The 14,532-nt window shown below is 39.3% G+C and overlaps 1 protein-coding gene across 1 annotated transcript in view; it reads left to right on the top strand.

Annotated features, from left to right (window-relative positions):
• The first annotated feature begins 329 nt into the window (after nt 1-329).
• LOC140949820 (uncharacterized) overlaps nt 330-14,532 on the top strand; it is a 40,408-nt gene continuing 26,205 nt past the window's right edge. Inside the window, exon 1 of the mRNA XM_073398956.1 lies at nt 330-454. The gene's annotated coding sequence lies outside the window, so the exon portion shown is untranslated. The remainder of the gene's footprint in view (nt 455-14,532) is intronic.

Below are 14,532 nucleotides of genomic sequence, written 5' to 3'. Positions count from 1 at the left end.
AAAATAGATATTTGGAAAGGTTGCTTTTTTTAATGGGGTTCCCGGATAAAAATCTGTCGTAGCAGGGGCGAGAGGGGAATGCCTTTTGAGGAGAAGGCTGAAGTTGTTTTGAGAATTCTTTAAAGGCAAATTTATCAGGTCTACGCGTTTAGGGTAGCCGGCTGTTAAAACGGTACTCATGCACAATATTAACTGTCAAATTAATATCCAATACGTTCCGTGACTATTTCTAACCAAATATTTCCTTGGATAAAGCTGTGTTAACAAAAGTTTTGAAAGGTCTTAATTTATTAATTCTGAAATGCGTTAACTTTACGTTCGATGAATATCGTTTTTAAACACACTCAGTGTATTGTGTCAGCTTCTAGTGTAGCTTTACTGAGTCAGGAATTGAAAAAAGACGACACTGGATCAGTGAAGATCTAAAATTTAAAATTTTAGATTATTAAACCAGGTAAGCGGTTGAGAAAGAGATGATTTTTTCCATGCAGGTTATTCAGGCACCTACTCATACACCAAGTATTTGTTTCCGTGCTAGATTTGCTTTGTTTTTCGGCGACGAAATTTTTATGTCCTTGGCTTTGTTGTTTACGAATCAACCTGTGACTCTTTACTTAATTTTAAATGATCAAATTATGGAAAATGAATTGAGAGCATGGGTTTTTATTATTTTCTTTATTCTTTTGTTTTTTTTCTAAATAACAGTCTTATTTCATTCCGGATTCCCGAATTCTATGGTTTAAGGCTGGCGTGTTTGGAAATCTATCTGATGAAAACTCCGCAATCATTTCCATGCTTTTATTCTATTGCTTTAGAGAGACAGCAGAAAAATCTTTGAAATGGATGGTCTCATCATAGGATTTTGGCCTCATAGTGAAAACGTTATAACGACATATCTACACGTACACGTCACCATCATCGGTTTTGGGCGTGACAGTGACAACTCTCATTTCTAAAATCTATAATGTAGGAGGAAGCAACTAAATTATCACGTACACGGATCAAGAATAAAGAAGTCCGTTATTTAGTTTCTATGAGATATCTACTCTCATGTTGAGTAGAGTTTGATTCCGATCCCAAGCCTACTCGACTGAGCTAGTTGCAAATAACTTGTTACTAATACAGAAGGATTTTTTTTTAGTTTTCTGTCCGAAACAAGTTCTCAGAGCCTGTCATCGCTTTTATTAGATAGGATAGACTTATTTATGATTCAAATGACGAAAAATGAAATGTTCAGTCACTCTGGCGCGTTTGCAAATCTAGCTGATGAAAATTGTGTAATCAGTTTTGCATCCTCAACTCTATAGTGCTTTTGCATCCTTTTTAAAGGTTCAGGCAATGTGCCTGTTTGCAAATCTAGCTGATGAACTCTCCCCAATCATTTTGCATCCTTAACTCAACTGCTTTTGCATCATTGTTTTGAGAGCTTATTTCACTGAATCGAAGAACAAGAAAACAATTTTTTATACCAATATTTTGTTTTAACTTTCTTTTCCGGGTTTTAAAGGGCGATAAAATGATCTTCAAAACCAGTCTTTGATTCATCGGTGGGGAAAGTGCCAAATGAATTGTGGCAAAAGTGCCAATAAATTGTGGGTTTGCCTGGGTGTACATGTATTCAAAGGAAGATGGAAGGGGAGGGATAGCAACGTTTTGACGGTACAAAGCCTAACCAAAATGCACTTCCGACACAGTGAATTGTGCACCTAGTGGAGTGCCCTTCTGCTTAGTAAATTATGCTTTCTACGTTGCCGAAAACCAAACACATGCCCCATGGATGGAAACTGTAACGTAGAAAGCATAATTTACAAATTAAAGCTCAAGTCACTTCACAAAGAACTAAGGAAACCTACATCGGACTTTGCGACACAGTTCAAGGAATCACACAAGCTCATTTCGCAATGAACGGTAAAGAAACTCAACTGAACTTAGCAAACATGTGTGGAACTTGAAAGATGAAAACATTCAATACAACATCAAATGATGTAAAATAAAACTTGAAACACGCTCGATCTTATTCAAATTGACTAAGAAATGTGATTTGTGTTTATGAGAAAAATATTTTATTCTATGTTAACCAAAAATGCCATTTTTAAACAACCGAAATGAGCTTACATCATGCCGTAGACATTCTAGAAAATTTTTGTTGAAAAATGTCACCACCTATTAACCGTAGCATCCTGCCAGACGCAACACGCGCCTATGGCGCGACTGATGCGGGAGTTCACTGAAAAAAAAATCTCGTCAGGAAGTCAGGATTTTGTTTCTTCTTTCTCGACAATTGCCAACACTTTTTATGAACTTAATAAATTTAAACTTGGTTTCCCCCGACCTAGCTGTGAAGGATTCCTCACGGTTTAATTTTCCAAAAACGAACCTGTTCTGCCCCAAGAGATGAGACTATAAGAACTTTACGTTCGTTGGTATTTTCGGAATCATACCTTGCGTTTAACTGATACGTACTACTGTGTCTTAATATATCTCGCCGATCTTTTACAAACGAACCATAGATAGCACACTTTGCCGCCATTGCATTCTTGAGTGAGAAAGCGGAGGGCCAAAAGGCAGGTTTTTCTGCGCGTGATAAGCTCAAAATTCACACTAGCAAAGGAAAAGCAAACGAAAAGTAGAAAGAAGCGAGGAGGAAGAAAGAAGAGAGGAGGAAAAAGCAATATGGTTGCACTCTTATTTTTTTTAATTTCGGCTTGGGTTAAATGGATCCGAAACCAATTGTAAAATTGCACACATTTTAGGCATCCTACTTCATGGTAACCAATGAAAAAGATCACTCCTGTTCAGCATTCTAGAATAACAATAAGCGATATGACAGACCTTTCACCGACTGTAAGTAAATTTCCCGAGAACAATGGCCATTTCTCTCGATGGATGAACAGTTACGACATATAAATATTTCGAGCAACAAGAATTTGCTTTCTGTCCCCTTTGAATTGGAGATATATATTTACTTAATTCTTGGCCGAGAAAGATAAGAGGTCGAGTTACACAGCTTTGATCAAAACATTTTCAGTTTCGAGAAGAGTTTATTCTAAACCATAAGAAAAGATTTAATTAGAAGTTGAATTTTTCGCTATTTCTCTTTCACTTTTTACATTCAGTTCATTTTATTTGCCGGAAAGGAAGCCTTAGAAATTAAAAGGACGTTTGATCAATTCACACTCGCGCATTCTAGTCTTATTTAAAACTTTATAGCGGAGGACATCGGTGAGCAGGGAATAAGTCAGCACAGAATTTGATTGTCGGCGAATTTCTGTAATCGTCCATCGTTCTGCTAGTGAGAACCTAGCAGTTGTTCACTCGTCTTGCTTGTTTGGGGCTGGGTCTTATTCCGGTCAAAGAGAGAGAAAGAGTGTCTGGCAAGGTTTCCATGCAATGAAAGATTTGTGAACTCGTGTCTGGCAAACTCTCCAAGTGCTTATATATACACAGTTATACGCACCTTATAACTTCTTCTGCTCTTAACGAGTGTCGTTACAATTTTGGTCCATAACTTTCACTGAAACAACTGCTCCACAGAATGTCACTGATAACACGTAACGCAAAAGAGTGTCGAAGTATGACTGGACAATAAATGTCACAAAATCTACCTAAGCGGTCCCTTGGGGATGTTCTGTCTTTACGTCATCGTAATCATTTCGTACTTGCGAGCACAAACAATAGAAACGTCATCATTACCTACCGATTCCTCGCGGCCACTGTTGAAGCAAATCGAGATTTTTTCTATATTGACTGTATGACTGTATATTTCAACTGTAAGTACTTTCCTTAATATCATACGCGCAAGTTACTAAAGTGCCTCCTCGGGATTTCGCCTTCTGGGCGAAATCCCTGCTGGGGCAACTACCAGGATACCTAAATTATTTTTGGCTGCACAAACGGTGAATCCTCCGCAATTTCCGTTGCATGTGCCAAATGAAAGCATCGCTGATAAACATCCGATTAACATCCAGATATTCTGCAGGAAGTTACGCTTTCGCTTTCAAAGATTTTGTGCATTACTGTTTTCGGCGTTTAAGATCAAGTCAGGTATACAGTTTCATGGCTGCACTGACCTGTCTGCGCTCTGTAGAGACAAATCTCACACTCACCTGCCCCTCCTCGAAATCGTTTATTTGTAATCTCCCAGATTCTGAGAGACACGTGACCAGCCTTTTCCAGTGTCTCTCTCTCTCTCTCGCTCCGTAGGGCGGGTAGGAGAGAACCCTGGGAACGAGGTTGGTACTGATCCAGGTCTACAACGGCGTGATCGGGCACCACTCAACGGTTTGTCGCTGTGGAATTGCTGCTATCTAATATTTTGGTTCCAATCATGCGTACACTTCGCCTAACTTTCTCGGTTGCATTGTCAAGGGCGTTAGCCAATAGGTCTTGAGTAAATGTTCGTGTTATGCTCTGGTGTCGGAAGACGTCCAATTATTTCCAACTGTTAAAAGTAATAAGTCGTTTTCCAGGGTTCTCATTCTTACAGCAACACTTGACATAACATTGGACTTAATGGTAAACTGACAAACTACTCTCTTTTTTCTGTCCTTGTAAGCCATACTTTCCCACAACTCCTTCTTGATCTCCAACTTGTTGTTGGTCAAGAACTTCTGCATTCCAGGCGCCTAGAGAACCCAAAAGTATATCATACCTTGGTGTTTCATCCAAAATATTTTGCAACTGCTGGTAGAATTTGTCCTTCTCTTCTTTTTCCTCATCATTAGTTGGTATATGCACCAGGATCATTGAGTTCTTCATGAAATGAATGTGAGTAGAAAATGGATGTTGTCATTCTGTCGCTGCTTGGCCTCCAACTATCTAAACATGGCAAACATGACTATTGCAACATCACTCTGATGTACATTGTCTTCCGTGCTCGAGTAGACGATGGTGTCTTCCGTCATCCAAAGCCTGGCCACCGGCTTTCACATCTGAGTTTTAAAAATACGAAAACAAGCCCCCTCCCCTCCCCCCCCTCCTGGTTGGGGGGATGGAGATCACTGGTGTCCATATGGGAGAAAGCTGTCATCGAAACTGTCAGCATCATTAAGACTTTCCATGGCTATGTTTTGAGAACATTTAAATATGATACTTACTTTACTAGCCAGATGAATTTGTTCAAGAATTTACGAACTAACTACGGACAGGGGACCATCAAGATTGTCCGAAAAGCGGAAAATACCACACGTCAAACGATGTAAAGGCGAATGTGTCATTCCTCCAAGTCTTCGCTTAAAGTGCCCTATTAATTCCGACAAAGTAAGAAACATTGTAGAGAAAGCCAGAAAGAACCTTCTTCGAGAGAGGATTCGGCCAACAAACCAGAAAATAAGTCATTTACAAGACAAGAAGCGGTGTTTAGCGGAGCGATTCCCAAGCGACGTCCAACAACAATTAAACGCGCGCCTAACAAGAGTTCCCGAGAGTGTGCGTAAACAAGCAAAATGTAGACAGCAAGATAAGCTTGCAAGCTTAATCTCAAAGTCAGTGAAAAAATAAACCTTTGGAACCAGATCTTAGTGGTACACAGATAAAACGGTGGGTTGTAAATCTTTCCAAATACAACTCAAACAGGATCAAACTAGACCTGTTCTGTCGAAAGGTTTAAACTTTGCAATAACACCGCACCGCATTCCCACAAATGACATCATGGTAGCTACGGAACTGGCATGCAAGTCGCTCGCTACGAACGAAGCAACCCAACTGAGAACAGAAATAGTCGGAGCGATCAAGTCATCAAAGATCCCGAAGAGCAACATTTCTAGAGCAGAAAAAAAACGGCCCTTCGGTCACTGAAACAGGAGGATTCCACCATGATACTACCAGCAGACAAGGGAAGAGCCACAGTAGTCGTGCATAAGACCGAGTATGAGGAAAAAGTCAACACCATGTTGAATGACGTTCACACTTATGAGAAACTGCAGGCTAACCAGTTCTTATAAGAGAAAGCTGATCGAAAAACTCACCAAGTTAAAAAAGGAGATAAGGTAAGAGAAGATCAGTACAAATACTTGTATCCTACATCTGAGGCCACACCCAGATTGTACTGCACACCAGAAATTCGCAAGGCTAACAACCCTCTGAGACCTATTGTGCATTACATAAGATCAATTGGTTAAAATACATCAAACCTAGAGGTAGATGATATAATGGATCTCACAGAATTTCTTGCCACCACTAGCCTAAAATTCACCCGATTGCTTCGAGTCGTTTTCTCCTCTCAACAACTGAGGGAGTAATAACGACTCGAAGTAATTGGATAAAGTTCAGGCTATGCCACCACCACATACTTCAGTTTCAGAGGACAATTATTCAAACAGAAGTTCTGCACAGCCATGGGCAGCCCAGTATCGCCGATCCTGGCTAACTGCTTTATGGAGTGGCTAGAACAAAAGGCCATCGCCACTGCTCCCATGGACTGTAAACCTAAGCTATTGAAAAGATATGTGGATAACATCCTAGAAATCATTGAGAGGGGAAAGGTGAAGGCACTGACAGGTCATCTCAGCGGAATAGACAAAACAAACAGCATCAAATTCAGGGACGAACCAGAGAAAAAATGGCCAGATCCCGTTTCTGGATACCCTTATCACCAGGAGGGAGGACGGATCCATCAAACTACTGATTTACAGGAAAGCCACACACACAGACCAGTACCTGTCGTTTCAATCGCATCATCCGCTTCAGCATAAACTTGCTGTCATACGGAGGTTATTGGAAAGAAGTGAAAGCATTGTCACGGAAGAAGAAGACCGTAAACAAGAGGAAGAGCACATAAGAACAGCCCTCCATACATGTAGTTACCCGGATTGGGCGATAAAGAGAGTGAAAGAGCAAATGAACAGGAAAGCTATTAGAAAAGATAAATCCAAGAAAGATAAAGCACAAGAAAAGTCAAGAGGAGTGGTGACTGTCCCATATATCCACTAATTCACGGAGAAAATACAACTTATATTCACTAAACACAGGGTAGCCGCAGTGGTTAAACCTCAAACCACCCTCAGACAGGTTTTAGTTCACCCGAAGGACAAAGTTGATCAGGAAAAAAAGGCTGGAGTGGTGTACAAGATTCCATGCAACCAATGTGAAAAGGCGGTGAAGCAGGGAGACAGCTGGCCATGGGAACCAGGATCACAGAACACAGAAAGGAAGCAGAAAAGATCTCTGATAGGAATTTCACAAGATCCACCCGCAGAGCTTTTACCAATGAGCACCATAAACCAGCCATAACAGACCACGTCTGTCAGAACAGTCATATTATGAATTGGGAAGCAAGTGAAATAGTTGAGCAGGAAAGCGACAAGTTTAAGAGATGGATCCAGGACAGCATATGTATTAAACCGAAGACTACTACTACAACAACAACATCTTTATTTCTTACATTAAATATACAAATATCACACCACCTGCAAATAGCAAGGCTAATCGAGGCAGGTGGTGTGTAGACGGCTTAAGATTTATAACGAATAGTTGAAGTGAAAAAGTACCATATTTATAATAAAAATGGTCAGTCACGAGAGAAATTGAGATAAGAAAATCGAGGCAGCTATTTAGATAAGCGGTGGCTAATATTTTTAAAATCGGAGATTATCCTTTTTAGGTCAGCGAATCATTTTTCTGATTTAGTCTAGAGTGGCTAATGTAATAATTTCCAGAAGAAGAGGAGCGAGTGCTGTAAGAGTGAATTTGTTGACACAGGACGAAATAACGTGTTTCCGTATTTTGTAAACTCGACGGAAACGGGACGTTGCTTATATCCGTCTTGTTTCCGCGCTGCGGAAACATGGTGATCTAGTTTTCCATGGACGGGACGCGTTTCCGTCATGTTTCCGCGTCGGAAACGAACGATCATGTTTCCGCCACATTTCTGTTATCACATTTCCGTTCTTTCTTGTTTCCGTTACGTTTCAGGTGACGCATTTTTTTCTTTTTTTTTTAACCCATGTCCAAGATCGCGGGATAAATGTTTCTGAAACTTTTCCTTTGCGTACAATCAAGGTGAATAAAGGTAAATTTACTCTCGAGATTGGGCCATTAAACGGTTATCGTGCATTACTCGCGCGCGTTGCATTGATGCAAAGACTGTGAAGTGTGCGAGGTTGCCATTGCTTTCGATTCTAATTGATAAAAATCGCAGAGCTTACTAACAGCTTTCGATATTTGCCAGATTGATGTCAATCAGTACCGGCGTAAAAATAAAATGCTCTTAGACGGAGAAAACTAGAGAGAATGGGGCCTAGAACAGAGCGGAGTGCTGGTCAGCGGACGTTTCTTTTGCTCATGCTCATTGCGGTCATTCTTTTTGGCGTCCATTTTGAAAGTGATTGCAACGGCTTCAAATTCGCTAGCTTCTGCAGGTTCTAGGAGCGTGGAATCGGTATATTTTTGCTTTCTGATAACACCACAAGACATCTAAGGGTTGTTATGTATATTAAGCGACAGATCGGCCGTCAGCAATCGATCGCTTCCCACGTTCTGACACAGTTGAGCAGAATGTGAGACAAAAACCTCGTGATGCGCAAGTATGATTTAAAAGTTGGAGTGTTTTACCGTGCTAAGGCTATCCAAGGCGGAGGATTGTGACGGAGAATACAGATAGTAAGACGAGGTAAGCTTAACAGTTTTCCATATTTCATTTTTGTGGTCTGTAACATTTGATATAATGCTTGGGAGTCATATTTGTTGACGCAAAGCTGTGATTGATAAGTACAGTAATTTCCCAAGCAGGAAACTGCAACATAATGAACCTGAATCCTTTTACTAAACAGGGCAAGGCGCTGCGCTGTGAGGTCTGTGAAATGATTGTAGAAAAATGGTTAGATGGTTCCAGTGATTTTGTGACAAATAGTATATGGTGAGTCCTGGGACTCATCTTGTGAATAGTCAAGAGTCCCTGTCCATAACCAGTGAGTCCCAGTTAGAAAACAAGGAGTCCTTAATTGAAAATGCTTGGTATGGGCCTTTTTACCAGACAGTTAATCTGGAGACAGACACCAAAACTCTTAATTACAGTTTGCTGAAATCAAAATATAGTAACTACTCTGTGGACCAATCAGCGCTTCTGACCGGATTCCGGACAGATTTTACGTCATCAGTATGGAATTTCTGTCACTGAGTCGCAGATGTTCCTCCTCGCAAAATGTCCCCAGCGGCGAAGAGCGAGGAGAAACGGATGTTTTTGCAGGCTATGTGATCCCAGGAATAAGCACTTCTTTGACAAGAGCTCAGTGATTAAAACAACTGGGAAGTGAAGTTACTGTTGAGCAAACTTTTGAAGTTCAGTCACACCAAAGTTGACAACTATGTCTTGAAGTTCACAATTTGATTCCCTAACTTGCTATGTAATTGGCTACCCAATTTCCCAACAAACTCTGCAATGTGGTGTGGTAAATAATGTGAAATTGACTGTAACAGAGTGATCCAGACAATACTAAATATTATGACACAGCCCCTTTAAGTCTTCATTTCAGTGGACAGCAAAACCAGCAGTGGAGTTAAACTAGTAAAACCACTTTTGTTTATCCTGTATTACCCTATGCAAGCATCATATTAACCAGGGGGAAGGGAGGTACTCCTTAAATAAGTTCTCTTGAAATCCAAACAATGTTCCCATAACTTGCAAAGCAACCAGCAGATTTGTTTACTGATCATTGTCTGAATAACCAAAGATTGGTGGTTTTGAGATACATTATAAAAACTGAAAAAGGGAAATTGAAGGTGGGACAATTTCTCTTTATTATAGTTTGGTTATTCACAAGTGTATTGATAATATAATGCCGCTTTTCAGACAGCATATTACAGCGTAGGGACACATTATTGGCAATATAGACAAAGTGAACAACAGTTTACCACACAACTGTGACACAGGCACTTTAAAGTCATTTCAATTATAATTCAAGGAACTGCAGGAGCTTTCAGGAATAGTTTTGCTTTGTTTACTAGGTTTATTGAATTTTAACTCTGAATTTAAGTTGTTGAACTGACTGTAATAAACAGAGTGAAATGCTGAGAAGTGAATTTGCTTATTCAAAATTATAAGATTGTATTTATAAGCTCTATAGAATAGTATACTTAGTTCGACTAAATTTGACACTTTCTCCAGTGTTTTTTATCAGCATCATAACTATAGTAATCTGATATCCACACTCGTAGCTCAGTGTACATTGTTGTCAGTTAAAGACGTTACATGGTTGCAGTGACTGTCACTTGTTTTTTAGTTTCCCTTGCAACTTGAATACCAAGAAACAATATCATTACAACATGTGAGAAAAACAAGGAGGTATGATATTTTTGTCAATAACTGATTTCTTAACTGTCGGTTTGCCTCTCACTGCTAAAATATTTACTTTAGGAAATACATGTACATGTATATCTAGCATATCACAATGAATGTTTGGCTTTCAAACTAGATCAAACTCTTTCGCATGAAAGAGTTTGATGTAGCTCAGCCATTCAACAAAACCCACTCACAAGAAAAAATTGAATGGATCATTTGATTTTTAATTTAAAGTCAGTCAAACATTGAGTTGGGTTATCAAACAAAGTGGAACCCACATAAGGAATACTCAAAAGGAACAAAATCAAACGTTTCAGTTCCAAACAATTGATGGCAAGTGTTTTAAGTATTGATCTAGTGTGAAAGCAGTCAATTTGATGTAAGGTCCTGCTTCTTTTGTTATTTCCATTTCAGAGTTAAATTCTAAAATAAACATTTTCTGTGAAAATGTCAATACATTTATTTTGTTTACCAAGGAAAAAGTCTTTAAATCTGCAAGTTGAAATCATCTTGGGAATCATATCAATTATTACTCCTCACTCTTTAACTGGCCTCAATTGTAGCATATTCTGAATCCACTAGCACTTGTCAGATTTCCTTGGCTTGTTGAGTTGACTCAGTTTTCACATTTTTTTTTTCCAATATAATAATATTATTTTGGTTTGTTTCGATTTTGTTCAGGCATCAAACTCTCAAAAAAGATGGTTTGATATTGTTTGATAGCCAAACTGTTTTGTTCGGGGGAGTTTGATGGGAATTTTGTTTTGTGTAATACATTGTACACCAGAAGTATACATTTACTGCAATAAATTATCTGTTGCCCACCAGGGTGATCGCTTTACAAGTTGTGAGAACATCATTTCTTGCACCCAGACCTTGTTACTTTCCCCTGCCTTCCCTTGTATTGACCCTGTATGTGTAGATGATAATGTGCAACCTGAGGGAGGTTGTGCCCTTGAAAAATAGGCTTTTTGTTACTGGTACTGGGATCATAGACAGCCTCTGTTTACATTTACATGTAACCCCTAGTCCACAGTCTTAAAGTTGCAGGTTACAGGCAACATAATGTACTAGCTATTACTATGAAACACAACTGTATGTATGTAAATGTAATGTGATGAATCAGGGTTGTCAGAGAGTTTAAAAGTAGACGGCTGAGTTGTCAAAGTAAGCGGTCAGTAAATTATAATATGTATACATGTATTACTCATTTCGTATGTTTTAATCTCATTAGTAAAGTTATCTTACTGCTAAAAGGTTTTCCATCCCCCCCCCCCCCCCCCTTGATAGCCTGGGGAATAGCCTCTGTGTTTTACTTAAAAAGCACTTTGTTTTGTTTTTCATACAACAGGCAGATCACCTTTGTATGTGATGTTGGTGCGGAACGTTCTCTCAAAGCAAGCAGGCTGGATCATGGAACTTAATTTCAGTCTCAAGTTACTGTGCTTTATGCTTAGTCAAGTTCTGATATGTTAATCTTGAAATACTACTTCCATGCTAAAGACAAAAAATGTCCAACTGCTACCTCAAGTGGGCAAGATGAAGCGGACCTTGCATTCTAATTGGCTACCCAAGCAGGCAAGATGAGCCCATTTTTCCCACTTGGGATTTCGCACGTTGGTCAAGCAAGTAAAAGTTCTCTTCTTGGCCATGTAATAATTCATTATTTTATTGACCAAGCTTGTTCGTTCAAGGTGGCTGAATATTGGCCTCATTCAGTTTTGCATTTTTGTTGACCAAGACCAGGCTGTGCTCTGTGGCCGTGGCGCCTGCATCTGTAACTTTTGTTCTCGGGCGACTGGAAAATCTTTGCTTTTTCACAGAAATCATTTGCTGAGCACACTGGATTTCATAAGTTCAGAGTGCTGGGCTGCCTTCAATTTTTCTTAGAGCACAGCCTTGCAAGAGGAAGGCAGGGTCAATAAAGGTACAAATATTCAGTCATCTTAACAGCGTGCAAAGAAAGTCCTGTCCGATAGCCCGGGACTAGTGGATTTTGCTATCGGGCTAGTGATGTTTGTTCTTAACTTGCCCGACGGGCAAGTGCTGTTTTTTGGGGAAATTCAAATTATAGAGGGATGGTAATCAATACTGTTAATCAAAAAAGGTTTTGGGGCTGGTTGAAATGACTTGTGGGCTAGTACGTGCTAGCTACAGCTTGCCCAAATGGCAGGCTGTAAAACTGACTTTCTTTGCACGTTGCTTAACCTCACACCCGGTCAGTAAAGCATAATTATTTATTAAAATTTTATGTTTGAATCCGTGAGCGGGCAAGTTAAAGCAAATCCTGCGTTCTAATTGGCTGCACAAGTGGGCAAACCAATCAAGCTTGTTTGGTGAAGATAGCTGGGTATTGGCCTCGCAAAAAAGAGCTTGGCGAATATCCAGCCATCTTGACTGAATGTTGATCAATAACACATAATCATTTTTAACAATAATAATTATTAGAACTTTGTGAACATCTTTTCCAGAAAGGCATTTTATATTGCTTTAAAAGGGCTAGCTTGTGCTATGTTTTGTTCTTTGAGAGGCTTAAATGTGTCTTGGCGTAAATTAAGTTCCAAAAAATTAATAATGGTGCAGTTTTAATTGAGGCATTGGGACTGTTTCCCATCACCTCTTGCTATGCATGACAAAGATGATCATGGATTGAAACTTGGCCAACTTTTTCAAGCTTAAAATAATGCTATGACTGCATAAATCACCAAGAATTATTATGGTTTGTGCTTCCTGATGAAGTTGGCTTCATGCATGTATCTTCTTCATAACTCTACAAGTCGAGCATTTTGTGTATGGGTAAAGACTCTAAGTAATGACTTCAGCATACAAGTGACCTAAAATGTATACATGAAACACATAAACGGTTTTAGCGGACTTGTATTATGTAAAACTTTAGCCATAATTTGTTTGTTGATGTATTTTTTTGCATTTGAATCTTTGCACTGGTCACAGAAAATTGTGTAGTTTAGACCACCATGTCAGAAGAGTAAGAATATTTCCTGACACAATATAATATTATCCTGAAGTAGAATGGTCATATAAGTAAGTGGTATATGATCATACAGGTTAGTATAGTACTAAGTGGGACTGTTGACAGGAACTGATGTTTTGACAATGCCCATGAAAATGATGATCACCTTGTTGTCAAAACGTTAGTCGCTCTCAACAACAGTCCTGCTCAGGACTACAATGTACATTCACCCGACAAATCATATTCCACTTTGTTGAAATATTATAGACAAGCAAAACTATCACTAGCCATAAGCTGCACATGAAAGTGTTTATCACTATCTGCTATAAAGGATATTAATTTGTTAACAGATTTGGCATTTTCTTTACCAAAAAAAAAAACACTACGTTGTCCTACAGAATATGTCTAGATGATTTCTTAAAGGAAGCCTCTTAATATTCTTGTTCATTGCTAGTGTGAATAGGCACTCACACTTAAAATGTAATTTAACTTAAGCAATGTAATAAATAAATACTATAAGAAGACCTGATTGTCAATTTAGGAAGCAAGGAGAATAAAGAAAGTACTTGGAAAGATTGCTTTGGTATTATTTTGTGCAATAAAAATGTCGAGAGAATGGGTTTTTGTTACTATAGATGGCGGGAAAACCACCCCAGCATGGTGAAAAGCGCTTTTTCCACGATGGAAATAACTTGAAAACACCAGTTTCCGACTCGTAAACTCGTGTTTCCGCAATAGTTACATCCGATTACGTTGACGGAAACATGAAATTGACTTGTTTCCGGAACGTTTTCGCGTGTTTCCGCAAGGATGCCACGCATTTATGCTTCGGAAACACGTGTTTCCTTAGACGGAAATTTGACGGAAACGTCTAAAAAAGTGGTACGATTCCGCCGGAACCGCAGCGACGGAAACACGGGTAAACGTAATGTATCCGCTAACGGAAACAGGTGATTACTGTCATGTTTCCGCAACGGTTTTACGTGTTTACGTTAAGTTTCCATTTACGGATTCTTGAAATTTCGTCCTGTGTGAGTAGGAATAAAGAGATGTGAAATATTATGAGGGGCAGTGTTATTGTAAACATCAAACATTAACATCGAAGAAAGCTTATAATAGAGCATTGTAATAGGCATAATATTAGAGTGAAGAAAGTAAGGGACGGCATGAGAGCGGAAAGATGCGAAGTTAATTAGGCGCACAGCGCTCTTTTGTAATGTAAGGAGTTTCTCCAAATGAGTTTTTGCAGCCTGGCCCCAGGCAACGAGGCCATAAGAAAGATAAG

Source organism: Porites lutea, chromosome 10, assembly GCF_958299795.1.
Source record: "Porites lutea chromosome 10, jaPorLute2.1, whole genome shotgun sequence".
NCBI lineage: Eukaryota > Metazoa > Cnidaria > Anthozoa > Scleractinia > Poritidae > Porites > Porites lutea.
This window is presented reverse-complemented; position numbering and strand designations above follow the sequence as displayed.